The sequence below is a fragment of the Coturnix japonica genome, chromosome 12, assembly GCF_054131305.1.
Source record: "Coturnix japonica strain WE chromosome 12, WE-NBRP24, whole genome shotgun sequence".
NCBI classification, from domain to species: Eukaryota; Metazoa; Chordata; class Aves; order Galliformes; family Phasianidae; genus Coturnix; species Coturnix japonica.
The window spans coordinates 7,374,340-7,400,351 of NC_140674.1; the positions used below are offsets into that span (position 1 = coordinate 7,374,340).

Below are 26,012 nucleotides of genomic sequence, written 5' to 3' on the forward strand. Positions count from 1 at the left end.
TCAACAAGAGGCTTGATCCAGGTCTCAGTGGAATCAATAGGAGTATTTCTGTTCACTTAAACAGGAGCAGAGCCAGGGCCAAGGTCAACAATATTAATTTGCTATAGCTTCAGGCAGACATCCTCCTTTTTTTTTTAAAGCAAATCTTCACTTCACCTTGCATGTAATTTAATAACTGTGTATAAAGCTTGAAAAGTTACAGTTTCTCCTAGGGATCTGAGAGGATCTAGTTTGGGTGAAGTGCACATCCTGTCTTCAGAGAGCATACAAGATATTTCTCTCTAGGTGGGATTGGTCATTTCTTTGAACTGGGACCTGATGCAGTGTTTTTTCACTGTCTTTTCCTTTAAGGATTAAAGTTTTTTAGTCCTGTCTACACGAATCTTCAGTAGTTGGTTGGCATTTTTCCTAATGCAATTGCCTAGATAATCCACAGTCCTGAATTGAAATTAGAAAATCATTTTCTGTCTAGGCTTCCAAGGTTCTGTCTGTCTGTCTGCCTCAATCTCTTCTTATTTTTTTTCTTCATATACTGTCTGTCTTTTGGCAGGCTTAGAGATTCATAAAATGTTACCTTCAGCACATCAATACAAAAGCGTTGGCAAGCTGGTGACAGCTATTATTTCCCAGTGCCTCAAATTTCAAAGTTCTGATTTACTGCAGTGTCCTCTCCTTTTCTTGTACTTCATTTGTCTCCTGGGTCACTACTGCAAAAAATTAGCAGTAGTTTAGCTTTTTGATGTTTAGCAGAACTCCTAGGAATAAAATAAGCCAGGACTTACCAGTCTAAGATACATGTAATCATGTTATATAAATGGGGATGAAAGCAAAAAGTATTCAGTAAGTTTGGTAAATAGAAGGAACATATTATAAAGCAAAGGAAGGTTCCCAAAGATAACAGGCTGCAAAACAGTAGAGAGAGCTCTTCTCAATTTGAGAAGTAGTAAGTGGTTTATCTTGTCATGATGACATATTTTATGTCAAGTGTAAGCACCATCACTTTTTTTCACCTTCATCGAGTTTTGAAGCTAAACTGTTGGTTTTATCAGTTGAAATACAAATGTGCCTTGATTTCACATTTCTGTAGGGTGTACCCATAGTGTGGTATGCGTTATTTTATAAATATAATAATGTGGATCTGATCCAGTAAAAACACAGCCAAGTGCTTGCTACTTGATGAAGGAAAGATGAGACCTTACATCAGTGCCTCGCTAAAAGTGCAGGGTGCTCTTTTCCTACAGATTCCTCAAAGGAGCTGAATGCCATTCAACTGAAAAACTGAAAGTTCTCTGTACTCTCAGCATTTATGTCTTTATTTACATCAGTCCTATTGTATTAATTATATTCCTTAAACCAGGCCTTCTGACTGAGAGGGCATAACTGTCAAATAGTTACCTGTAGTGCAATAATATAGAAAAGACTGAGGATTCCTATTGGAAATGTGGCACATTATTCTACTCTTGTTGCTGCAATATACATGCAAACTGTGGCAAGAATGCTCAGTCTGATTTCATCTGCAGAGTAATAGGTATAAGAAAATTGTATCCACTTTGCATATAAATCTAAAAATGGTGATGTGTATCATTCAGATTGTTTTTCTGAAAAGTAACTCTGAATAATTCTCTTTTTGAATACTTATACTGAAATCTCTACTAAAAGAAGATTATAGGCAATACAAACAAAGAAGGAAGTTCTTACGTTTCACAGGAAGTGATTGATGACTTGTGGGGGAAAAAGGCTCAAAACCAGTCAAGTTTCACAGCAGAAATACACATCCCATAGAAGTCATTAATAATCCTAGTTGTGATAAATTTTGGCTGCAATATGAACGCAAATATTTTGTATTGCACTTGGGCTGAAATTCCACATTCAACTGCTCTAAAGCAGTTTCCAAAAAGGGGAGTAGTCATCATCAGCTGACAATGACATCACAGGAACAATTTCTGCCACCATACCTCCTGTGCAGCTACCATACTCATAAACTAACAATTAATAACACCATTTGAGATACAAGAAGTTAAAAAGTTTAGAACAGTGACAAGTTTCATTATTAATCTTTAAACTCCTACCTAAAAAATAGAAGTGGGGGATCTGTCTGTGGCTTTAGCTTTGAATCAAATGATTTCTTTCTGTCTGTGAATTGAAAATGGCATACCAACAAAATAAACATTCTGATCTTTTTTGGCAGATTTTTTATTTTTATGAGAACTATGAGATCAGGTTGGCAGTGAGACAGGGAAAATGAAAGAAAATGTGTGTCTCTGAGGGTGGTGAAGCGCTTCAACACATTGCCTAGAGAGGTTATGGATACCCCTTCCTTTGAAAAGCTCAAAGCAGGCAGGGTCAAGTTGGAAGAATCCCTACCCATGGCAATGGAGCTGGAACTAGATGGTTTTTAAGGTCCTTTTCAACAGTCTTGTGATCCTATGATGTGTTTCCAAATTAGGAATGTGTTTATGAAAGAAAACGTAGCTGTCGCAAATACGCTTAATCTTTTCTCTAAACTATCCTGTTTCTCGAGGGACAATAGCAAAGGATCAGAATGAGCATTTATGTCTTTCTATACCATGCAGAATTTTCTGTTTAATGTACTGAAAAAGATATACAATAACAGTCAAAGGTGACGTTGCACAAAATGTGTGATGATGCACAGGTACTTTTTAAACTGTGGATGTAAAATATTATCATAGCCTATTAGTCTACAACTGTGCAGTAGTTTCCTGATCAAAAGTCAATGAACTCCAAGTTTCTATATTACTTGGATGCTTTTGAAATGCCTTCTTTTCTAAGGAAGTATTTATATTTCTTTTTCCGTATGTTTGTAGAAATTTTCTTCCTGCTTTTGTGATTTTGCTAGGATCAACATTTAAAAAGTACGGCTGAAAAGATCTTTAGTTTCAATGCCTCTGCGTAAGTGTAATGATACCTGAAGTAGTTATGAAGATATTGTTTAGATATTGAACAAAATGCCCATGCCAAATTTTCCGGACTTATCAAGGTCAGACATCACATGTTTTTCTGAGGATAAAAGCTGTATATGAAACAGGAGATGTCTAAAAAAGGCGCAGCAGACACTTGCTCTCTCTTTTGTGAGGCTACTGTGAATGCTAATCAGAACGTTTGAACACTGACTGAAGCAGCACATGTCAATTATACAGTTACAGACAGTAAATAACACTAGGATCATCAAACCTGAGCTGCAGTTGGCAGACTTGCTGCAGTCACCCAATGGGACACAGAACCATGAGAAGGAAAAGGGGCCCCATGACAAGAAGGCTGTTGCCCTGCTGGGTATATTGATCCTGGGCAAAAGCCTAATAAAAGCAAATAAGGAAATTTTCATTCATCTCTAAATTCATGATAATATTGAGAATGTCAAACTCCTTAAAAATGCTTCCATAAAGAGTAATTTCAAATTCTGGAATCAGTATAGGAATTAGAGATGGGAGAATTTATGTGAATAAGATGGGGAACAAGGAAAATCGTAGTTTGTGGTGTCTGCCAGTAGTGGTTCTTTGGGAGGGCTGGAAAGAATTGAAATGATTGTAAGAGTGGTGTGTCTTAACAGCTAGCAACCTAGCAGCTGGTTGATAGAGACATGATTTGATTGCAATTTGTCTAAAGTAAGCAGTTATTTGGAGACTGAAGTAGATCACTGAAGTAAAATAGAAACTGCACTCCTCTGTGATCTCCTTTATCACCCTTTGAATCCTCTGTGAGTTCCCTTGAAGTTCTCCAGCATGCTTCATTTTTCTTCATCCTGCCCTTTTCAAGCAAAATTTAATTCATGTACTTTGGTTCAGTTCTGACTCCCTGTGTGGTAACTGCTGAGACACACCCTGAACCACTGATTGAGCACCTGGGGAAAGGACCCGGTCAGCCCTGGGAGCACAGGTGAAGGCAATTTAGTGGTGACTAGTGATCAGAAGGGGTAGAGTCTGCCTGCACCTCTCTTAGACTTCACTTAAGGGTTGACTGACAGTGTGGAGGGATCTCTGGTTGGAGATCCATTCCTTGTGGAGTTTTCCTTGTGAGCTTAGACCTTCAGAGATGGGTGAGTACTTTCCGTTTTTCTTTGTAATGCTTTTTCCATTGTGCTAGTCCTTTTGTCATTGTATCTTATGCAGCATCGTTTCATTGTGTTGGTCTGTTTGTCACATTCTCGAAGTCTGAATGCTTGGAAAGTCTCTGGCAGTTTAAATGCTTAGTTAAGCCTCCTAAAATTTTAAAGTTATCTTAGAACGCTGTAATAATATCTTTTGTGAAGGTCTCAGAAGCCTGCTTGTCTTCAGTAGTAAAATGCATATGAATAAAAACAGTATTTCAAAGTGTTGCTCCACCTGTGGTTAACTTCACTTTTTCAAGCCCAAATATAACTTGAGTGTATGTTGCTAACAACTAGGTAGTAAAAGGCATGTGTCCCCATATAGGGTAAGTTTTGCATAAGGCCATTGTTTCTCCTTAATGTGATAAATAAAGCCGAATTTAGATATGCTTTAGCTTAGTGTATTTCTCATGAATTCTGTGAAGTTTAAAAAATAAAAAAAAAAAGTTGAGGATTGTAGAAGTTTCTTGTTAAACTCCGCTAAGGTACAGTTGTTCTTGCACTGCTGAAGAACCAAGGGCAAATAAAATTGACACAAACTTTAATGATGGTAAATAATGAATTACTGAATTGTGCAAATGGTCAGAAGTGGTGAAAGTCTTTTTGCACACAATTAATACCGGATCTGACCTTTTACAAACATCAGTTGTCAATTTGTTGTCTTCTGGCAAAGCTCTTTTGGTAAATGCAATACTTTTAAAGGTTGAAGTCTTCAGTCCTTGAAATGTTGTGAAGTGTAGAAGAAATTGATGCAGAGAAATCATGAGTACAAATACAGGACCGTTCTTTTCTTTGTCTTATTAAGAGACCAATGAATATTGAACAGCTACAAATTGGTCTGTAAATTGTAATGCTCGTTATGACATTGCCCTTATTTTTCTAATCATTGTATGTATTTGTTACTTTTTTCCAGCAATGAAGGTGTTAACCCAAGTTGCAATTGGAGAGTGGTAGAAAATTGGCACAGCTGTAGGAGGTGAAGAATCAGGAACAGGTGAGTCAAACTTTCTCGATAGAAACATCATTGGAAAAAACAACTCTAATCTGTTTTCAGGAAAGAATAGAGAAACTTCTGGTAGCTGAATAATGGTCATAAGGCTCCAGGTAGGATGGATTTCTAAGAATAGATGGTTTTCTGTTTCAGGGTAGTAGTATGTATAGTGTGATCTTTGAGAATTTAGGCAGCCAACTGGCTGATTAAGTTGGTTTGTTGCAGTTTGAGCAAATGTTCTTTTCCAGCTCAGTGTTCTACAACATTGCCCTGGAGGACTTCTGAAGTGGTGTGTGTGGACTCTCTAATTATAGAGTTGTTAAGTGTATGCAGAATTGCTTATTTTTCGGCATAGAAATATTATTGGTGTAGAAGTTGAGTGTTGCTGTTATCTAAGCCTGTCTGGATATTCAAAATGTGAACTAGGTAATTCAACTTTTTTATGTTTTGGTAGTTGTTTTTTGTGCCACACATCAGGAGTGAAGCATGGGTGCTTTAGAAATGCTTAAAGTCTGTGCGAGAATCCTTAAAGGATTAGAAGCAAAGTAAGAAATGTAAAGTCTGTTGTGCTTCATAGACCTTAGCTTTGCTTCCTAAATAATCCTTTTCAAGAAGAAAACATAATTTTTTTATGTTTAATTTTTACACTGTTAACTTGCTATTGTTTTTGCTAACAGTCATCCTTAGGCATTGCCCTGGTAGCACTTCTGAGGACCTATGTGCTCTTGGTTCCCCTTCCAATAACAGCTGGCTTGCAGCCTGTTCTCTGCTTGTGTGATACTTGTTTTTAAAAGCTAAACATTTGTATAAAATGTGGAAGTGCAGATCATTTTGCAGTCAAAAGCTTTCTGACAAGCTCTCTTTCATTTTCTACACCCAACAGTAATTTATGCTGTAACTCACAGCATAGAAGATGGAATCTTTATTACAAACAAATGACTGAATTGTTTAAGGCTTAACTCTTCCTTTTTGAAAGTGTAAAAGGTTGAAGGTTGTTCTTGCAATCATGAGTTTCACCCTTACATTTAGAATGGCAAATGTGTGTTTGACCATATGGTCCTGGCTCAGTAGAGACCCCAGGTGCACCTTTTATCTTGCTAATACTGGAAGAAACAGCTGTGTCAGTGTTGTTCAACATTTGCTACTTAACTGTGAATGTTTCTCTCAAGTAATAGGTTTGGTAGCTTGGATAAACTTGTATGGTGTTGCATGCCTTCTATAATGCAGATCTTAAAACTGTCTGTCCTGAGTTCAACTGAATTCTAAGTAAGCCTCATGGCAATGGAAAGGTATAATAATTTATTTGAACAGCTTCTCAGCTTTCAATGAGGCAGAAGACTAGGTATGATTTTCTATAGTGAATAGGTTTAAAATGAAACTTGTTATTACTGTTGTTTGGTCTAGAAGCCCTAAGGATGAGGCATTTGCATTGTTCAGAAATACTAATTAACTCTGTAGCTTGTAATAAAATCATAGAATCGTTAAGGTTGGAAAAGACCTCTAAGTTCATTCAGTCAAATTGTCTACCTACCTTCAATATTGCCCACTAACCCATTTCCCTAAGTTAATACTACCCTTTCTTTAAACAACCCCAGGGATGGTGACTTGTTATTGAAACCTTATTAAACTTTATCCTTTAATGCTTAAAATATATATTCTTCTGCAGTGTATGTTTCTTTAGTACATGTTACTTGTGTATGTGTAAAACAGGAAAGGGAACAAGGAGGAATAACGATGGTAGTTATTCTGGCATGGCTATTTATTATAAAGGGGACACAAACTTCTTATGGAGAAATTTGGAGGTAAATCTAGTACCTTCAGAACCAGCTCTATGTGTTTCTTTTATCCTGCACCAAACGTCCTTTGTCTCAGATGGCAACAAAGAAATCTCAAAAATCCCAGTCTTTTAGCAATGGTGCTGTATGTTCCTCACTGCTTGTTGTCTTGAAATCATAGTACTGAGAATCAAGAGTCAGTTGTCTGCTGTAATCAGATTGCGGTGAAATATAGATGTGCAGCTAGTGAGGCAGTTAGATATACAGGATGTAAGGCAGCATGGGAACAGTCTGCATCTTCCCCAGTCAAAACTGGTAAAGTCAAAGGAGCTTTTTAACTGTGTATGATCTATCTTTTAAAAAAAAAAAAAAAAAAAAAAAAGACAGAGGGAACTTGATGTGCCTGTTCACAGTCCATAATTGAAAAGGATCGCAGTCAGTGATGAGGGGTTCCAGAGGAAGTACTGCTGTGACTGGGGTTAAATCCATTTTTATGATTAAAAAGACAAAGTAACCAGCATACTAATAATGCTTTCAGTTTAAGACATAGCAAATAGCCCTTTGGAAAGAGCAAGTTTATACATAAGAATGCAGTAAAAATAAAAAATAACAAAATAGAACTTGTAAGAAGAGGAATGTGGTTTCTGTTTTAAGGAAAAACAAACAAACAAAATAAAACATCTTTCATGTTGATATTCCACTGGGAGAAGGAAACTGGCTACTACTGAGGTCAAATGCTGGGGCTGCTAGTATGTGCATGATATGTGCTAGAATTTTTGTCAGTAGTGGACACCATTGAAAATGTGAGCAGTATTTCCTTCTGTTTTATTTTGCAACATGCCACTATGTGGCTGTGTGCACAAAACACGGAAGAGCATGTTATCACTGAGATAATTCCACTCTTGGAGAGGAAGAATAAGGGTGGTGAATGCCATTCCTTATCCTCCTGATATCCTGTCAAATAGGAATACTTGTCTCTTGTTCTGCTTAGAGTAGAATGAAGAGTGGCATCATGGAACACATCATCTCCATTTGAATAGGTTTGAATCAGCTGGAGACAGTTTCTTATAATTAAGATGATAAAGAAATTAGAAAAGATTAGTTAAATCTTTTCTAAGATATTACTTTTGTTTTAGGAGTGTGTGAGGTTTTAGGGTATAAGGCTTAAAGAAGCACGAAAGGACAGAAGTCAAAGTTAATAGGAGGTCTGGAATGGATGCCAGAAGGCTAATGTGTAAAATCTACGAAGGATTTGGATTAGCCACTTCAGGGACAGGAAGAAAGTCCTACAGTGAAGGATTCTGAAATGAAATAGTATTGGCACAGGGAAGAATCTGCGTAATGAGTGTGTGAGGAAGACAATAAATGGATTATAAAGCTGTACAACTGATAATATTTAACCTCTATGGCATACGAAGTGATCTGTTATTCTGATTATTAAATTAAAGGTCTAATTTCAATATTTCTGACTTCGCTATAAAGATGAGAAACTATTATCTGATTAAGAAAGCAAGTACTTCTCATGCAATGCAGAATTAACAGATATTTTTGTTCCTCTTAACAATATATTTGTTAACATGATAAGTTAGAATTCAGTGCATGTGTTCTTCCATTCACATATCTTTGCTATGTGTGTGTGTGGAGGGGGGGGGGGGAAGATGTCAATTTCCTGAAAGTGTATCGTATCAGCAAATTCACATATTGCTCATGCTTTGTTAATGGGCTTATGTCAAGTAAACTAAATTTAGAGAAAGCTAGTGGGTCAAATATCTGAATGCTTATGATTAATAATGTAATGATTGTTACTTGAAACAGGAATTAGTTACTGGTAGAGGGTGGTGTTTTTTGTGTACTAAGACTCAAAAAATCCTATTCCCAAATTTAGAGGGTATTTTGAAGCTAATAGATTAAGCAGCCTTAAATACATCTGAGGTTGTGTGACATGTCAGAGTAAGACTTAGGGTCCTGAGTCTTTTTTTTTGTGAGAGAGAGATTTGTATTTGAAGGTTTTTCTTCCTCAGTCCTTCTGGTTCTTAAATTGAGGACATTTAATTGTTTCTTCTTGGTCACGTCTTCTGAACTAGTCACAACTTGTGCTGCCATCTTTTGCACTACGATGCTGTTGAGCCACATTTCCCTTCACAGACAGTATTCTAGCTGAAATCTTATCAGTGCTGCAGAAAGCAAAAAGACACCATGCATCTTGCAGTCCACGCTCATGTTTATGTATCCCACTGTGATGATTGCCCTTTTGGAACAGCATGACATTTTCTTATGTTCTCTGATGCAGCTACTCAAATAGACACTCTGAGGAAATATTTGAGTCGCAGATAACACAAAAGAACATGATTAACTGCACTCAATTCACAGTGTCCACAGACAAGGAACCTTTAGTTTTTCAGGTCTTTTTTTATGTCCAAGTTGTTATTTAAGTAACTTCAGGCCTTGTCATTTCATCCTGGTATTAATTTTTTTCTTGATGAACAAGTATTTTTGTTTATCGAATGTTGTCTCTGATTTATATACTGGGAATTGATTTAAAGCTATAGTAGCTTACGTTGTGCTGCCTAATTGGTACTATTCAAGGTGCATATTTAAACAACAGTAATCTAAACAGAGATCCTACATAATGGAATGAAAGGGGTAGTCATGTGGTAGACTCAGGTCGTTTTTTGGATAAAGGATACATGTGTTATGAGGTCCACTGGGATAACGTTGCACAGTCTGGTAGTTCCCTCAATGCTTCTTAATTTGATGAATGGTAGAGATTAAAGAAAAAAATGGTGACATTTTGTTACTACTGTAAAATTACTGAAAAATCCTATGCTACTTTTCCTAATCTAGCAGTCTGACGCTAGCTCTCTGCTGCCAGGTGCATCTGTGGTATAATGTGGTAATAAACAGTGTATCTGTGGCACGTATTGCAATGTTTATCTGAGTAGCTCAAGAAATAGTTGGTACATATTAAAGGCTTAGTGCGATAGGAATTTCTCTATTTTTTTTCCACTTACTCCTTCCACCCCCCCCCCCCACCCAGTATCTCTTATTACCCTAATCTCTTCTTTCTTTTCACCAGTATTTTGTTAGTGTTAGTTTCTTATGTTTTGGATGGAAAGGGAATTGAAAATTTCTGTTTGGTTGCTGCAGTTGGAATTACTAAGCCAGTTAGAAATGTGTTATCTGAATGACTTCCATCTTAGATTAATTCTTCTAAGTAGAAAGTTACTAATTGAAGAATATGTGCATAATATCTGGAAGTAAATGAGGTAAACTGTTTCCACTGTGTAGTCAAAGTACAGAAGTGAATACAGCCTGACTTTTTCCTTGCTGGTTACTAATCTATTTTACTTGTAAAACTGAGTGCTGATCAGGTCTCTTTATATTTTTCTTTCTCCTTTGACCTTGTAATGTAATCCGATGGCAGACTGAGATTTTTAAATGGTCAAGTGATGGGCTCTTGCAGTGGAATTGAGTGCAGTCTGAATTTGGTTCCTTTTTTCTACATAGTATCACAGACCAGCTTCAATGAAATCTGATCACATAAGAGTTAATGGCTTTTCCCCCACCCATTGGACAAAGAACAACCTCTGGTGCATTTAAAACATTCATTATACAACTATTGAAGCATTCTCTGTGTCCTGAATGCTTAGAAAACTGTTGGAAACAACCTATTTAACAAAGGAGGCTCTCATTCATTCTACTTCATGTAACTTTAAAAAAAAAAAAAAAATAGACTAAGCCATTGCTTTTATAAACCATTTAATACAGTTTATGATAGCAATAATCCCCTTGAAATTGGTTATATTACTGTAGTTTGTTATAGTGTTAACTGCCCTTGTCTTCAGCTTGGTCCATTAACTGAAAATCCAGCCATTATCTTATAATAGGATGATTCCTCCAGGATTATTACCTTACTCTCAGTTTGTTGAAGATTAATATTCTTGTAGGATAGTGGAACAGTATCAAAATGTGTAAAATAAATAAATAATATAAAAGTAAAACTGGGATTTTTTTATTATAAGTGATATATTTATGCAAGGTATCTCTGAGGCTTACACATAGTGTCACAAATAACGAAATAAACTAACGATGGAAAGCAGCAGGTTTTTTAATGAAAAAGAACATTTGTTGCCCCAAATAATTAGTGGCAAGTGATGAGACACGAGGAAGGTAGTGTTAAATGTGACAGTCTTAATAATGGGGAATTAAAATTTGATTCCCACTGTTCTGCTCAATGGGAATTTTGCCAGCGACTTTTTTGGAAAAAGATCCAAGGCCAAGAAGACAAGGAGAGAATTATGCTATATCTTTTCTAAAGCATTGAAATGAGGTGAGAGAAAAGAAGTCATAAGCAAAAGACTATTCAAGCTATTGCCATCTCTATTAGGAAGAAAAGCTGTTCAGTGAATTTGCAGATCTGTTCACTTCTGATGGTGGAAATCCTGAAAGGGCTCCTTAAATTATGTCCTTACCATACTTTCATGACCTATATTTTCAGTCCCTGAAGTTATCTTTTTTTCTTTGAGTAATACAATGCCAAATCTGAAAGGGATTAATTATTAGCTATGCAACACAATTAATCCTGCAATTCACTCTATCAAAATATTCTGTCATTCATAAAATTCTGGTGTAAGCTGTGAAACTACTGCTTCCTCCAGCTGCATCAGACTTGCATTTTCTTCTCATACTCTTCTTAAATGTTGTCAGTTCGTCTGCTAGGAGCTGTCTACCCAAATGCAAGGAAATTATGAAGCAGCGTAAGGATGCTTAGCGTACAGCCTCTAAAGTGTACTCATGATTGCTGTTACTAGTGATTATTTGAGACTTGCTTTGTCTGCAGTGTGTTTCTCGGAGCAGGGAGATTTCTGGAAATCCTTTTTCCTGCTTTGTACAAGGTATCTTTATTTTGATTACTTCCCTGAGACTGAAGAGGAAAGCTTGACAACATGAATTTACTTGTATTTATGCCTGGTGTGTTATCAATCTTTTTCACAAATAATGGTACCTACCTATTACAGTACAAAATATATTTCTGTACATTCGAGAGAGTTAAACTGGTAATTCCATATGATCAAGAAATCGTATATTTGGAAGCACATTGCCAGGTGTTTGCCTGTGATCTCCTGATGAATAGCAGATTAAATAATAAGTGCTGCATGTTCTTTTATGCCTATCTGCTAAGGAAAGCTGCGTTATAGACTGAAGCGCTGTCATTCTTCTGGAAACAGTTGTATTATGGCTGAGAAATTACTCCACAATGCACTTCTTTTTTTACTGGTTATGGTTGTGTTGTATATGACAGAAGACTAAGTCATGCTTTTGAAAAACATGCGTGTTTGTCTGTGCTTACTATGTGCTTTTCTGTATTCTCTTCTGCAACTAAAATCTAGCAGAACTCTCTCAAGTCTGAGATAATGTACTCTTTCTTTAAACCTGATGTATTCAGGAAGCTGTGCCTTGTTTGTCTCCAAATAGGAATCTCAAAGTGCATTTTGTATTTGAATTATAGGTAGTATGTTTGTGTCAGCATCGTGTGTTGGTCATGAGTCTTCTGGAGCTGTAGTTGTCTAATAGTCTGGAAGCAGAAATGGCTGCTATGTTCAGTGATATTTATTCAAGAATTTTCCCATTGTGTTCTTTTCCTTCTCCAAAGCAATAATTGTGAATAATTAAACAATCTTTAGAACACTCTCCGTTTATTTTCACAAAAGAGGACATCTGAATTAAGCTCTCATTTGAGTTCGTATCTGTATTCAGGTGTTGTCTCTATGTAATGGAATTGAGGAGCAGCATCAGCGTTAAGACTGTGGAGACTTAATAGGCAGTATGTACAATGTGATACCCCAGCTGCTCATAAGGACGCAACTGAAAAATCTCTCAAGTCCTACCTGACGTGATCATCCAAATTGGTTGAGCATTCTTTTGCTTGAATGAATCAGCCAGGAACCAATGTAACCACTCTTGCTGTGGTGTAAGCACTTCAATCAAATTGTTATTAGGTCATAGATAGCTCATGCTGTGTTCAGTAAGCAGTTTGCAGTGGTTTATTTGATCAGCTGTAGTTAGTGATGAAAACTTTCTTGTCATATGGTGTTTAGCAGTATGATGCCAATCTACCTTGCTAACTGATACAGATGGCTTTTGTAGGTTACAAGGTACAGTAATGAAGCTGCTGTAGATCTTGCTAAGGGTCCTTTAGATGTGTAGATCAAAACTCCTATCTATTAGGGGAATCGGAAAGGTTGGAAGCTATACTTTATTTGATGCTTTCAAATTATTTGACACGATGTATTCTGGGGATTGGCAAGGCCCCATGTTCATGTAGCTCAATACTATAATTTAAATTTTCCTTCTTATGATAGACTCCAACATAATAATAATAGAGGGGAAAGAATAGTACCACTTATTCTGGAATTGAAATTATTATTCTGGAATTGAAATTATTCATCTAATTTTATAAGTCAGGTGAGCAATTAATCTTCTGAAGAACAGTGGCAATGCAGAACAGTTGCATCCAGCTCTGCTTCTGTGTTGCTGTCAAGGAAGATGTGTTTGAGATGGTCGTAACTGTGTATATACAATGTGTTAGGGAAATAAGTAAAAATACTACTTTGCATTTTCTAAAACATCTGTGATGAATAAGATGCTTGCAGAAGGACAAAAGAAATATGAATTGAAGTGCTTGCTTGGTCACTGAACAATTATGAATGGCTATGGATTTGTATCAACGTGATTCAGAAGTTTTTAATTACCTTCTGCAGTTTTCAACAAAATGCATGTTGTTAGCATAGGTATATTGTACTGAATCTTAGCATGCTGGCCATAGTAAGTATTTCACTGACCAGAATTTTATCTAACCAAAAAAAAAAAAAAACCAAACCCCAAAAATCTAAAGTTGGTTATAGTTGCCACCTCTGACTTTTCCACTTTTCTCATGGTCATGTGCTCTAAAATATAAAAACCTGTTTATTCAACAAGATACTTGAGATAAGCATGTCTGAGCATTCTATATTATATTTAGGTTAAATACTGTCTTCACGGCTTCAGTGAAAACTTTTTTTTTTTTTTGTCAGTGGCTGAGCTGAGCTCTATTTGGGAGCCTGTGTGGCTTCTGACCATAACAGTTGTGGTCAGAATTATCAGAAGTTAGTTTGAGGAGTTGGTTCTTCAAAAGCTTAATGACCTGTGCCTGGCTGAAAGCCAGACAGTTGTCACTGATCATCAGTAGTCTGTCAAGTTGTTTGAATGCGACATCTCATTATTTCTCCCCTATGTAGAAGGACTGAACAGTCACACTTGACTCACAGGCACAGATGTACAAAAAGCTGTAGTGTCAAATGACCCAGGGATAGCAAAAATATATGGGTATTATTGTACTGAAGCTATTAATGACGGCAGTGCCTAGTGATGTTGTGTTGCAGGCCGAAGTGGGAAGAGAATGTTTGTGGAGATTTTCTCTTCCAGCTTTTTCACCTCCTCAGACCTTCACTTAAGCTAACTGGCACTAATACTAATGCATGAAATGTGGACATAAAACAAAGAAGGGCTTAACGTGGGAAAATGTAACTCAGCTGGTTTTGTAGAAGTTTACTGATTTTGAAAAATGTTCAAAAACTAAAATGATATGTATTGAACAGCTGTATAGAAATAACTAATTATTTTGCAGGCTCCTTTCTGTCCTTTGATCACTCTGATTTGACCTGCAGTTGTAACATGAAATGTGTGAAAGTAGTAACCTTAATAACTAATAAAAAATAATCCTGTTTTCTGTATTTGTAATGGAGACGCTCTAATGTCTACTACATTATAGCTGCATCCTTCCTTTAGTGTTACGCTTCTCCTGCAGGAAATCATAAATCTCCCAAATCAACACAGTAATTTGAACAAACTGATTTTGAAATAATGTAAGGATAAATGTGCCTGTTATCCTTTCATACACTGACACCAATGGATAATCTGAAATATATTAATCTCAGAAAGGCAACACTACTGAGTAGTAACTTCACCCATCCTACTTCCATCTATCTCTTTCTACTATGCATATCTATGCAGAAGTCGAGATGAGATTCCAGAACTGTGTTAACCTCCTTCAAGATACTGAACCACCACACAGTAGAAACTTTTGTATGCATACAGTCTGCATATTTATATCTCATACTATGATGCATATGCATAATTATTTTAACATTAACAGAAGTAGTAATGAATATTCATGTGTATCAGTCATGTTCTAATTAAAATACTTAGATATTGACATGTAAGGCCTAACTTGCTGCTTCTGAGTTGTTAAAAGAAATTGTTCTAATATTCCATATGTTAAATGGGTGTCTTGCTAAAAGCAGTAGTAACAGGAACATCAGTGTAAATTAATGTAATTAATGTCCCAAAAGAAAAAGACTGTTTTAGAGCATTGTATGATGACCACAAGTGGTCTTCTCACAGATGTGCTGTGAGAATGTCTTCATGTCTGTTTGTGTCACAAGGTCACTAACACAGAGGGATTAAGATCTAAATTTCAGTAATTATTTGGCTACCAAATGCTGTAATACAGTGTAGTTTTTACATATATGAAGGTGCTGGGTTGAGTTTGTATGATAGGATGGAGAACTTTTTGTTGTGTAGTTGTTACTTAATTTTGAACAAAACTTTGAAGGAACTAAAGAGATTAAATGCTAAAGATGATAAATGTACAGCCAGTCCATAATTAGCAGAATCATCTGAAGTTAGGTGCTGGGGGCGGAGGTGTTTTAAATACCAGCCCATAGCTACCTGAATTGCACTCCATCCACCTGTATCTCATTCATAAATACATTACAAACAAGCTTTGTCACAGAGCAGGGAACAAGTTAGCCTGAGTTGAGGCTTTCTGTCTTAGTTTCAGTCCCTCTGATGAGGTATGATGATCGTAGTATGGAAAATACTGTAAAGTTGTCACTTTCAGAGTTAAGGATTTCTTCTAATGTTTATGTGATTATGGGAAACTTTGAGGGCTGTTAAGCTGTTCTCCTTCTAGTTGTCCTTTTCAACCCTGTATTTGCTAATTTGGTCTCATTTGTACCATTGTACTGCTTTACTTTTGCTTACGAATGACATTCATTTTATTTTTTTTTTCATCTTCTAGATGGAATGTGCTCATTGTGGTAGAAGTTCAGTGTTGTCTGAGTCTTTGTCAATGCAGGGTATCTCAGTATCGATATCTCTCAGCCAGTTTGAGGTGCAGAACTCAGTATTTTTCTTTTATTTTTTTTTAAAGGAAGGTTGTGTGGTTTTTAATGCTTTAGGCATTTTCCTAAGGTTGTGATATAACTTATTATGAGCTCCAAAGTGACAAAACAATGTACAAATGTACTCAAACTGTAATTTTTTTCCACTGGGTTTTATATCGTTGCCTTGCTGATTTATTTCAAAATGGTGGGGAATAATTAATCCAGACTAGTGTAAGTGATAGTTAAAAGTGTGTACCTTTTCAGAAGATACCTTTACAAGCTGACAAGAAAGAAAAAGTCAGGAAGTTCTGAAACTCCTGCATAGAGACACTCAGTTTATGTAAACCTAAATCATCTTCAGCCAGGAATAGTTGTTAGCATATATTGTCCAGGTCAATGTAGAAGATGCTCTATTTTTCCATGACTTATTCAAATGGATAATAATTTCAGTTGATGTAGCTGAATCTGTAGTGCATTTTCAACTGAATATCTTCACACAAGCAGAAACTAGAAGAAATTCCGTTCTTAGTTTCTTCATATTTTATACAGTAACACATATACAACACTAGAAAATGTCTTGTCTTGGTGGAGATAGTCAGTGAGAACATGTGCAAGTGAAAACAGATATTGCAATTTTAAGACACGATTTTCTAAGGATTTCTTACTGTTTCACAACTAGAAATTACTACATCAGTACCTGAACTGGTGTAACCAATGAGTGCTCCTTTATTTACCACACTGCAAAACCAGCTTTGATGTATGAGCTTCAACCTCCATTTGCTTTTTGAGCCTTCAAAATTGACTTGATGTGTTGCCTGTCTTGTGGATTACATTGTTAACAAACTGATGTATGTATTTTCATTACTGTAGTATTCGTGTCATTTGTGAGCAGGGGTATTTCTACTCTATTATTACTAGTTTTTTAACATTTAGTCTACCTGATAGATAAAGTTTACTACTTGGAATTTGTCTATGGTTTCAAGAATTCATAGGCACTCTGTTAGAGAATGTCAAATATTTCTCTTCCTCTTTTCTAAGATATATGTAAGTTTAGCATCCATAAAGATTAAGAAATATGCACCAAAACCTAGAATTTTCAGTCTTTAATAAGCCAAACTTGTAGAAAAGCAGATATCAAGCAATACAAAAACAAAGAATCAAAATCCCTCCTTCCAGAAAGTACTGATCTTATGATCATTATCTTGTTTTCCTCAGGTTGGAAATCTATGAGAGCATAGGTTTTGTATTGACTATTAACTGCAACTACTGGCATGACTGGACAATAATGAAGTTTCCGATGATTTCATATGGAGAGCTTTCTAGAATTAGCAAGTTAATAGTGTGAACATAAATTTTGTGTATGTTCCAATGTTTGAGATCCAGCACCTAAGAAAAATATATTTTGGGTATGACAGCATAATTAAAATATTGCAGAAAAAAGCCAAGAGAACAATCCAAGGATAATAGTATAAATATTCCTCCAAAGGCTCCAGATGAAAGGGGCCACATTCCTTAGTTTAGTGAAAGATGAATTAATCAGTACCAAAGACTAGGTAGATCTAGTTGCACTTATTTAGTTGCTTATATAGTTGCTGCTATTTTTATGAAATTGTAGAAGGTCTTGGTTCGGAAGGGACCCTCAAGATAACCTCATTCCAACCCTCCTGCCATGGGCAGGGATGTTTCCCACTGAGTAAGGTTACCTGGGGCTCCATCCAGCCTGACTATGAACACTGCCAGAGAAGAGAGATCCTCAGCTTCTCTGGGCAGTGCCTCACCACCTTTTGAGTAAGTGGAGATATTAATTCTGCTACCTAAACTAGAAACTGCCAGCGTAAATGATAGTGAGTCATGTCTAAGGAAAGACCACAGTAAAGAGATAGGATTGAAGGGGTGGGAGTCTCTGAAAACCTGGTTCCCCAACATTGAGGCATGCTGAAGGGAGTAAGGGGGAAAATATCTATTGCTTTCACAGTTGCTATGCGGCTCACATGGCTGAATCACAGTATTCAGTTTCTGGTGTTATTATTTCTGAACTGCTAGAAATAAAGATTACCACAATTATGAATTTACAGATAGGAAATATTTTGTTATGCTTGAATGCAGATAGATAGCTTTCAAACCCTGACTTTATTCCAGTGATTATAAAGCTCATCTTTACAAGCAGCATGAATAGAAATGATTTTACTTTCCCAAGGTCTTTCTAAAGGTGACTTTTTTTTCCTCTTCAACATCTGTTTGATTGGAATGTGACCTCATCCTTCCAGTACCTCACACTCTACTGGTGTGTTTTGGTTGCATTAGGCAAAAGCGATCGTGGGAGGTGTATTTCTCAGTGATGAGGTGTAGAACAGTTTCTCAGAGAAGAGTGAAGGAGCAGAAGCAGCAAATTTCTTCTGACCTTGTGACCCTTCAAGTATTCACATATGCTGGCCCCAGTCCCAGCCCTTTTGCAGCTGGAGTGCAACAGTACACAATGGGACTGGAGCATCCCCTGGAGAATTCCATAAAAGTATAAAGGGGCAGGAAAACAAAAAAATGAAATTAATGTAAACTATGTGCTGGGGTATTGAATGAATCCTCTGAAATGGGAGCGTTGCCAGTAACAATGTTGTTCAATCAGCTTGTACAGTCTTTGTAAAGAGGACGGTTCTTAGTTTAATGTATATTTATATCTGAGGAAATCTGAACTAGTCATAAGGTTTGCATTTGTTTGACATAAGATGTGAATAGGCCAGTTTTCACATAAATATTCAGCCTCTGAGATGGTAGGAACAGCTAAGTTATAATAAATCCCATCTCTTCTGTAGTGTTCATTTAGTAGTTTGATCAAAATGTTATTTTTTTCTGCCATCCCTTTTCTACTCTCATAAGAAATACTCAAATTAATATTTCAAGTTCCAGTTCCAAACTGGATGTAATTTTTAAAAGAAGTTCTTTCTCTGTTTTCAGGAATTTATATAGTCTAATCTCCTTGCTCCTGATTTTTTTTTGCCACGTTATCTGTTTCTCCAGTTCTGCAGACTGTTGGTTGCTTTGCTGTCAAGGTAACCTGGTCTTCAGCAAGTAAAAAGGCTGGTGCTGGCATACTCTGTCCCCTGACGAATTTAGGAAGTTGGATTTGGGTGGCAGTGCTACTTAAAGAGAAACATGCATGAACTCCTATTCTGAGGAAATGTAGAGAGGAGTTTTTTCTTTTCTGTAGAAGATTGTGGAATAATATCAAAAGTCCACCCTAGAATTTAGCTAGCATAGAACTGAATAAATATATCCAATTATTCAGTACTTGAAAACAACCATAGATTTGAAGTGTGCAGAAGTGAATATCTTCCTTAAATGTGTGTGCCATTCGTGGTATGGAATAAATCAGAAAATGCATCTTACTGCAGAACATGGTTTTGGGGTTCATATATGAGTTCTGTAATTATTTGTGGATATGACAATTAACTGGCTTTAAAAAAAAAAAAAAAAGCTTTGTGAAACGTTGCTCAGTGTAAGATGTTTGCAAAGGTTAAAGATAGTTTATTCTTTTTTTTTTCTGCTGTGTGTGAGTTTAGCTGTACCTGGTGTATATATATGTATTCCAAGAAGACATGCTCCCTCTATGTGGTGTCAGTAATGTAGTTAATCTCAGTAAATAACCAGTAATGTTGGTTTTTGTTTGTTTGTTTGTTTTTTCTCCTAGAACAACAAAAAAAAATGTTGATAACACACTGTTTATAGTTGCTGCTAAGCAGCATTGTATGGAGCCAAGGCCATTTTCAGTAAAGGGCTGAAGGAGCTGGGAGGGGACAGAATAAGAACAGCTGACTTAAACTCGCTGAAGGGATGGGGTATTCCCCTGTTGAGCAATTCTCTACTGGTTCACCCTCTTAGTCCAGTGTTCTGCATGTGACAGCACTGAAAGAAAAATAGGTATTCTTTTTGTCTAGTAACAGAATACTTCATGAGAAATTTAACACAATTGAAAGGGCTGCCCTAGAAGGCAGACTTCATGAACTGAATGGCTGCACTTTTAAAGAAAATTGCAGCGAGGAGTGAGACAATGGATCTTTAGTCTTTTGTTTGGAGTTTTAGTGGTTTAAGAGAGATCAGTAAAACTTGTGGTTTTATTTTGTGATATTGTGGATAAAGGTAACGTACTTCTAATTACCACATTATTTATGCTATAGTTTGAAGTTCTCTAGTCTGCAAAAAAAAAAAAAAAAGTCAGTTTCAATTTCATAAAGTCAGAAAATGACTGGAATAGATGACCAAATTTACAGTTTAGGTTTTTTAGCTTACAGTATCTCCACACTTAAAATAACATGAATTTATGGGTTATTGCTGTCATTTCTTCTCAAATGTACTTTGCAGGGTAGGAATGAATGAATTTCACAAACAGTAGCTGCTAAATACCTCAAGAAGGTATGTTTGCTTTTCATTGCTTTCATCATGTCCTCCCTTTGCTCTCTACAAATATTTGTCAAATTTTGTTTGCAAGAAAATTAGAGAAGGAGAGTCATGAATTTTCACAGAGCTTGTATTTGTCAGAGAGTTCTGAGGGAAATATATACTCACAGAAATTTATACAGTTTTTCTCAAAGGCATCTTGATGTTTTTAATCTTCTAGGATACATTCTAGCAGTGAAGAGAGTAGTACAAGGTAAATGTTTTAGTAGCATTTTGTATCCTGACTGATGTTTACTTTTCTTTAATGAAGTAATTTGTTTTTTTGCTATTAGTTGTGAACTTTGCCATTTTCTCCTGCTGTGACATTATGACAGTGTTTCACGACTCCTTTGATAGAATGGCAAAGCAAAATACAGTTGATCATTGATGTAAATAATGGGAGATGCCATTCTACTTAGCTCCCAGTGCCTTCACACCAGTTTCTGAACCTGGCCTCCCATCGGATTTTATGTTGAGCAACCTGGCCAATCCATAGCCTGTTTTATTGTAAATGTGAGCAGCTTTTATCATCATCTTCCAGGTTTTGAGAATGTAACTTTCTTCTGCCTGCACTCATTAAGTTTTTCTCACCTATAGCTGTGTACAGAACTTCCTTTGTTCTACCACAGCTATCTGTGGGAGTAAGTAAATTGATGCTTGCATTGAACCCAGCAACAATTAGAGGGTTAACATACTAAGTTTGCTGTTGTGATTACCAACATTTCCTTGGATTGTTTATTGTTGTCTCTGTCAGTATTCTTAATTTACTGTTCCTTAGCACAGGGTACTAGGTTTCCTTTGTATTATTACTTTGAAGTAATTGAGGCCTGTCACTGAGTGATGCTGTTTCTGGTCTAGAGACCCTGTGCATTACTTTATTGTCAAATGGAATGTGTCATTGAATAAGTTGAACTTCAGAATGAAATTCAAGTCTCATCTCTAACTAGAGCATAGCTCAATAATGAATTTGAATACATACATCGTAGCTGTTTGCATATATAAACAAATAATGAGAGTAAAAAACAACAAGAAAAAAAAATTAAACATTTTTGCTAGGGGTCAATTAAATAGTCCCTGAAAAGGCCCAAAATATCCTTACTCATCTTATACTCAGCAAAGATAGTTTAGTTTTAGTTATTACTGCAAGGAGGGAAAGTAATTCAACATGACTCATCTTGACTTCTGAACAGTGTTAGTGGTTTTGAATGCTGCTGACCACAAAAATATAAGAGTTAAATTTTTTTTTCCTTCCTCAATCTATTGGGTGGTGTTCATTGGCTCCACTGTTGATGTGCTTGATATTTTTGGAGAAATTGAGCTGATTGTTCTGTTCATTACCTGAAATAATACTCTACAAATGATGATTCCATTAGAAAGCGAAATTTAAACAAATGAAATCAAACTAGATTTATTTATTTATAGATAAATGAGGCAGAAAATATCTAATTTACCTACATTAATTGTTCTGTATATTTAGTGCTATAGAATGGAATGCTCTCTGCCTAGAAAACTGATTTCATTGCAGACCCAAAGTATGTGAAGTCTGCTTAAGCTTCTATCTTTGCTTCTTTGTCTTTTACAGACCCAACCAGAACTGCATATGGTGCAATTATAGTAACTATTTTTATATAGGTCTGTTTTACGTGTTATCTTGTGCTTGAGTAGCAGTAACTGCTTAAAAGAAGTATCTAAATCATTCACTATGATGAAACGTAGAATGCATTTCATCTAAATAAGCAATTTTTCCCTTGAGTTAGAACAACTCTTTTAACTGGTTTTTGTTCTTCCTTAGTTGTGCTATCAAGAAAAAAAGTCTTCAAATTCTGCCAATGTATTTGCTGCTTAAGCATGCAATCCTAGGCACAAAGCACATGGGTCTTAATCTGGCAAAAAAAGATAAATTAAACATGACCATGAAACTGACTGATTTGTCTTTTTGTTTACATGTGCTGGAAGGGGTGGATTGTTCAGGAACCAAGTTGTTGAAGTGGACAGGCTTAAAGTAGCTAGAAGGGCCATTAGCTTTACCACCAAAGGTAGAGGATAAATCCTGGCAGCAGTTGATGTTCCAGGATAAGGAGCAGACTGTTTGCTGATGCAGAATTAAAGCAATCAGGCTTTGTCTGACAATGAGTTTCAGGCAGCGTAAACTGAACCAGTGCAGCTGACTCCAGGGTGAGCTGAATCAGAACTATGGTCTCAGCAGTAAGTCTGAGTATCCAACTGCCAGAGTAGCAGGGAAGCTGCTACCTCCTGTTACCTGCTCAAGAGCTGCAGCTAGAGAGAGATGGAGTAAGGGGAATTGAGTCTCGTATGTCATTAATCTTAAAGTAAGCTTAAAGCAGTCACACATTTATTTCTCTTTCAGTACTGAATTAGGCTATTGTCACTACACTTTCTGTGGCTTTCCTGAGAGTATCTTGTGTCCCAGATGGAGCTATCAAATGTCTATTCCTGTGAAGGATGCTGTTTACGCGTTTGATCAATTTGGACACCTCTGTTGAATAGCCTATTAAAATACTGTATTGATCTTAAAGGTCACTTATTTGGAGTCTCAAAACTGGCAGACAGATTTTAATCTTTCCTAATTTTCTTGCAAATTCCACAGAATTGCAGGTTGGAAATTCTAAACTATTTCTTGAGCAGTTTCTCTGCAGTCAGAAGGAATGTTTTGTCTTGATTACTCTTGGCTTCCTGTTGTAGCGCATATCAACACACTCTCTGGTGGAAAAAAGTAAAATTGTATTGAGAGAATTGATAATGAATCATTTTCCACTAAGTGCTTTCATATGGGACTTCCCTTGTTTTTATGGTGCATAAGGATTAATTTACACCAGCTTTATTGAATGTGTATCTCTGAATGTCCAAATTTGGAGTAATGATTAGTGAAGGATTCATTTTTAGGAGCTCAGAACATTTCCAAAGGGAGGGAGCAAAAAATAAAAGGCCACTGAAGTATTTGCTTTTGCTGGGATGGAGCTACTTGAGACATAAAGGTGTTGAGAAGCTTTGCTGGCTATTGTTCTAATAAGGTGAATGTCAGTGGTGTCAACGCTGTACTGGGGAAATGTCACACATGTCTGCAATTGGCTACCTCTAGCTAGCTGAGCACAGCTGGAAACCTGGAAAACAGATGTTGCTTTCAATCAAGTAAGGGTCAAAGCAAACTGGGGACTTAGAATGTCTATATTTCTCTATCTTTGGGTTGTTTCTATGGAGCAGTGCTTATTTTAGCAGTCTCTCTTAAATGTACAAAATTATGCCTATAGACCAGAGCAACTAAAAACAGTGGGCATGGATCCAGGCAACTCAGGAAAATTACTGAGAAGGGTATGAAATAAGCAACATCTTTGGTTAAGTTGTGAATTTCACCTGGTAACTCTGTAATACTTAGTGGTATTAAACAGTTTCCTACTGCCTGAAACATAAAAATTTGAAGCCACCTGGCTAAAACCTGCTTTGTCAGCCTGAGAATAGCAATTGGTTTATGACTTCTTATCCTAAGAGGTTTCTCTATTCTTTATATGTACTCCTTTGCCTACCATCCTCAAAAGATTGAATAGTACTGACTTGTGGTTGGCACAGGGAGAGGAGAACTTAGAAATAATGTACTGTATCGGTTCCAGTGTGGACTGTTCAGAAGTTTTGAAAGTAAACTAAGACTTTGCCTTCATAGCTACAGGTGTGTACTGTAAACCTTGACTTTGTTTACAGAAAACCAGTGTTAGATTTCTTCTCCTGTTATGAAGGAGGAACAGCATGTGGAGGTTAGAATCTGAGAATGGAGTAATGTCAAAAAAGGCAGAAGCCTTCTGAGCAATCTATTAATGATGTTCATGGTAGGCAAAAACTTCATTACCTCTGCAGCTGAGAGTAACAGGGAATGAAAAATCTAAAATCATCTTAAAGATGTTGGAGAAACTTCCAATAAGGAAAACAACTCTCCCATGGATATGAGAAGCAGCAGGTATTTTGCCTTAGAGCCTTTCTGTTGTAAATAGACTAATCTAGTTGCATATTTTTTAACTTAGCTTAGAAACAGCTTTCCACATTTTGCCTCTTTCTGTGTTTTGTTTTTTGTTTTACTATGCAGTCATTGTGTAAACAGCAGCTTTTTAGTTCAGTTGGACAGCCAGTTAGACTTTTTGAACTCTACTACCTCTGCCAACAGCATAGCAGTCTTAGTTCGAACACAGCCTTTAACATCTCTAGAATTTATTTTGCTTCTCATTAGAGTATTTGTTCCTATTGGAGGTTACTTCTGTATATTCTCCTATGCATTGCTATCTCACTTTACTCTTCATTTGTGATTTATTTATACAGTTTTCTTCACAGGTTTGTCTTTTGTTTTTGTTTACCCTTTCACTGATCTTTATTCAGATCATTTAAATCTTTTTGTCCTCTTTTCACTTTTCTTTATGTTGTGACCTATTTATATATTTGGACTCCCATTGAAAGTAAGCTCTAATTGTAGCCTTGCTTACCTGCATTTGGAAGACTTCCAATGACAAAAATTCCCTGGCCTGTATAGGTAACTCACTGCAGTGCTGCACTAGCATTCTAGAGAAAACAATTGTACTATGGGTGTTCTCTAGTTTTCCACAGCTTTGTTGTCCTTTGCCCAAGTCTGAGCATTCTTATCAAAATGTCAAGTAGCTGAACCAGTATAGTCTGGCATAATGTTGTATGTTTAGGTGGTAAGAAGTCTCTAGTTGGAAGCATAAATTGATTTATCCAGCTTCTCCTATGCAACATCAAATGTGAATATCATAAGAAACAGTGATTGGGGTGTGCTCAAATAGTCAATGGAATTTTCAGTGTAATGAATGACAGGATGAAACCCATTTTCAGATGACTGTCTTCATACTCCTGTATGAGGGAAAAAAAGTCTTGTGTTGTCTGCATTATAGTGTACTGACACAGGAAACTTGTGATGTATACAGAAATTTTGTACGGAACTTTCCATGTTAAAAGTATTTTGTTTTATTAGGCAAGCAACTGGAAATGTACCAAAGAAACATTAGTCAGGATATTTTTCATCAAATATCCTATTATTCTTTTGTATCTTCTAAAGATTTTGATGCCTTTACAGCTTCTTTAGAGATGTGTACCATAAACTGTTAAGGAAAAGATTCCAAACTCGAATAATTAGACTGGTTATTTGATGTTCAATGTTCTCTGATGAAGCTAGGCTACTTATGTACTGTTTAGTTTTCACAATTACTCACTCCTGTTACCAGAAGAATGCCAATACGTTCGTTTAAGGCTCATATGTTTCTGAAATGGGTGTTTGCTTTCTAGAAGCTGGCCAGATTACTTCTTTGTTTCACATATATTATAGTGCTAAGTGGAAGTGACTTGAATTTACTATTGACCCGCTTGGGATTCTAGCCAATATCAAGCAACAAAAAGCTCTATATCCCTCACCAATTTTTGAATCTGCTTCTCTCTAGAGGTGAAATATTTTTAAACACTCATCCAAGAAATAATTTGATTGTACTCCC

The 26,012-nt window shown here is 36.4% G+C and overlaps 1 long non-coding RNA gene across 1 annotated transcript in view; it reads left to right on the top strand.

The window, feature by feature from the left end:
• Nucleotides 1–3,962: 3,962 nt before the first annotated feature.
• LOC146758843 (uncharacterized) overlaps nt 3,963–26,012 on the top strand; it is a 73,930-nt gene continuing 51,880 nt past the window's right edge. Inside the window, exons 1-2 of the long non-coding RNA XR_014933522.1 lie at nt 3,963–4,054; nt 5,019–5,099. This is a non-coding gene — a long non-coding RNA (uncharacterized LOC146758843). The remainder of the gene's footprint in view (nt 4,055–5,018; nt 5,100–26,012) is intronic.